The following is a 3,956-nucleotide window of genomic DNA, read 5'->3' on the forward strand; positions in this document are numbered from 1 at the left end:
CAGTGATTTTTGGAGAGGCTGTAGTAGTTGGTAAATCTCACAGATTTCAACACTGTGGTTACATGGAAAACAACTGTGAGGTCAGTCAGGGTCACTGGCTCACCCTCCTCTCCACCCAGATCCATCATACCATTTAGCGCAGGCGCCAAATGCTTCGCAACCTCTGGAAATACCTTTTCACTGAGTGCTCTGTCTCTCTCTCTCTCACCCCTTTCTTTGGGTTGCGTAACTACTCTTGTGTTGTATTATTGAAACGTTTGGCTCTGATTAGTGCAGCAGATGAAACGGCTAAATGCTAATGTGTGATTTCCCAGGGGGCCGCCCGGCTTCATGGGCTGCAGGTGTTTGCAGGGGAGGGGGAAGGCTTTTAAAGCGCATCAATGCCAATTATGCCCTGCATTGTTGGTGTTTTCTGTTACTCATCGGGGCAGGTAAACACTCTCGGTTTGCTTCCTAAGTATTTTCATGGTGCCTGCGGATGCCCTGGTACAGTTGGTATCGAACCCTTCCACCTGTGAGCTGTTAAAGTCAGTCAGGCATTAAATATGAGAAATGTTGTGAGCACCAGAACCTCTCCTTGGCTGTGCTCTAGCAAGTAACATGGTATTGATTATCTTGATGGACACAAACCCTCCCACATATCAGCCCTAGGTCATAGATCTTTTGTTTTCTTCTCAATAAGATCTGTGATACCTTAGCATATTTCAACAGCTGAACATCGCAGGTCTAAGGTGATTCTGCTTTGCTTTTATGCTGAAAGATGTTTTTACAACTCTGGCTCAGGGGGAGAGCTGAAGGCTTCCAGCTGTATGATATCCTGTGAGCAAACTCTGCTGCCTCCAGGATCATGCATCCAGGGTCCAAGGTGAATAAACTCTTTTACTGTCCCGTTTCACTCTGTCACTCCTTTATGTAATCCCTCCATCTCCATCCTTCTGGGAGCGACTGTTCTTTTTTTCTGCTGCGCTGAGCAGGAAGGCCGAGCCTCGCGGCTTCCCTTCTCTTCTCCTTCATTTAATTTTTTTCTACAGTACATCGCCGCAGATTTATCACCTCATGCCGCTTTTCTCCCGAAAGGTTCGGAAAAGGAGGGGAATTATTCGTGGGTCCTGACAGGGGGGCCTCAGGGGTGGTGGGGAAGGGTGGGGAGGTGTGTTGTGAAGGAAAGAAGGAAGGAAGTGGGTGCTTAGGACAGGGTCTGAAAAATGTGACTCATGTAAACGCTGCTGAAGAGAGAAAGGGGGGTGAGGATAATTGATTCTGACGACCTGAGTCGGATGGCGGTCTTCCCCAGGGGGGAGACAGTGAGTGGATCCAAGCCTGAGTCGCCGTCGTGGGGGAAGGGACGGGGGACGAGATGGAGGTGGAGGTGTGGGGCATCTCTCTCTCTCTCTTTCTGTTTTACAGACACACTCAACTCACTAACCATGTCATCCAACACATCCTGTTCCCATCATGCTCTGGACAAAACGTACTGAATCCAGGCCGCCCTCTTTCATCTACTCAATCTTTAGTTAACTGCAAGAGACATTACATATGCATGAGCTAACTGACCAAATCAGTGATGGGAATTTCCCCACTTGTCTCTTTCTTGTCTTAATTGCAGGTGGGAGTGAGAAGAAACAATGGATGGTTTGATCAAATCAAAACCTAACTTTCTTTCTCTCTCTCACACACACACACAAACATTTGCACACACAATTTTTTGCAGAGGAACCCTCTTCCTCTTATTAGTCCACGCCCACGGCTCCTTGGAGCCAGACTAAATAAATAAATTACTGATTCAGATGCCTGCTTACTTGCTAACCTTGTTAGCTTTTACGCTACTGCACACAGAAACCTCCTTGTTTGTTTATGTGTGTGTGTGTGTGTGTCTGGTATGATTGCATTGACGATTGTTATATCGGTGTGTGCTCATATGAAGGGTCCATTCGTCTTCCAGCAGGCCTGATTCATTAACCTTATGTGTAAGACTGCTCAGTAAATGTAGGTTACTGCTCAGGCAGACGTAATTCCCCGAAGGCGAAGAGCGGCATTAGCATCCCGTTATCTTGCCACATTCCCCAGAGCTAAGATGACTCCAGAAAGATGCTCTCTGTCTCGTTTGAATTCTGCTGGACACCCACACACACACATTCACACAGTACGCTACCACACACAGGTAGCAGAAATAGATGTGAAAGAAAAGAAATGAGGACAGGGGTAAAATAGGCCCATCATGACAGAATAGAGACAACCTCACTTTTCCATCAGCTCATCTATAGACATCTTGATCTTGAGGTGTACTTGATCTTATTTACTCATCAGTGGAGGAGAAACAAGAGATGGGGCAGAATCAGACCTTTATCCTGACAGATTCCAGCATTTACATTGAGTGGTTGGAGGCTCAGGGAGTTATATGAGAAGAGAGGAGAGGGCTGGAACAGATGGCAGGAGTCCCCCTGGGCGAACGGCGCCTACCCCGCTGAACACTGGGAGCTCTTGACCATCTGGACCAAAAGGCAACGAGCAGCACCCCGTAGCCGATTCTTTATTGAAGCGACGTACAAAAGAAGAGCCAGGCTCAGTCGCAGCGATGTCACTGACATGCTGTCCATCAGCTCAGTGTCAGAATTAGGGGTCCCACATACACACTATAGGGTCCAGTGAACAGATCTGTTGCTCTTCCTGTAAAGGAATGAAGTGCATGTTGGGTTGGAGGTTGAAACCTGCTTTACACCCTTCACCAGCTGCCTTTTTGTGACATGTCATGCAAAGATAAAGCTTGCCTTGAAGACCATCTACCTAAGGCAGGGTAGATGCCAGCAGCTCTCTGTCCATACTTGCATGTAAGCATTTGCTGGAATGTCTGAAGTTGGAGCGGTTGGTTAGACTTGCTCCTTTGGCAGAAATAATGTTTCCTACAAATCAAAAGCATATTTTTGATTTGGCACAGTTAGCTGTGCAGTCACCTCATGCTGAAAAGCATTAGAGTATTGATTCCAGACTGGGAATGGAGTAGGAGAGAAGGATATGTGTTCAGTTAAGGTACTGTACTTTGTGTGAACCAGTGACTGAGTTAGCATAAAAAAATGATTTTCATGAGGAGGTTTTAGTCTTATGGGGCCTTACTTTCCCATCCACACATACATATTATCTAGACCAATGAATTTCTGGTTGTCAGATAGATTAATGAGTTTCTCAAGTCATGTCATGCAGTGCTTTAAAGTATATCTTTACAATGATTAGCTTAGAAAATTAGAAAATTACTGACAGGTGAAGTGAATAACATCGATCATCTTATTACAATGCATTATTCTGATGGGAAACCATTGGTGATGGCATTAATGTGGATGCCACTTGACACAAACCATTCAACCAAACACTGATGCATACTGCGAACATTCATGTGCAACTGCACTCCCTGATGGCAGTGGCCCCTCCAACAGGACAATGCACCATATGTGTCCAGCCATGGAAAAACCAGGAACAAGTTACCAGAGGAGCATTTTGAGTTATTTACAGATTATGAAAGTGTAGTTTCTAACCTTTCCAACAATGTCTAACACATGAAAATCTGAAAATATTTGAAGAAGATGAGGCCATTTGAATGTAGACACTCCTCAAACTAGTTTTGTGAGAAATCCAGCCTTAAAGTTTCTGAAAGATTCTCACCTACCTGGGGAGCCAGGTAACAGTGGCTGCTCATTACCATCACACTTACATAAATCCAGCCCCCTACCGGTCTAGCTATCAGTGACATCTGTTAGCCCACAGGACAGTCAATACTTTATTCATGTACCCATGGGTGTGTTATTTTATTAACATATTATTCAAGTACATTATCAGGTTGGTGTGTTATTTAAATTAATAGCAGATGCTCACAGTTTCGATGTGCGTATCGCTGCATTTTAAAACGACAATATTGAGCTAGCTAGCTAGATAACTTGGACATTAATGAAACTCACATTGGATTA

This window comes from Plectropomus leopardus, chromosome 21 (assembly GCF_008729295.1).
Source record: "Plectropomus leopardus isolate mb chromosome 21, YSFRI_Pleo_2.0, whole genome shotgun sequence".
In the NCBI taxonomy this organism is placed as follows: Eukaryota; Metazoa; Chordata; class Actinopteri; order Perciformes; family Serranidae; genus Plectropomus; species Plectropomus leopardus.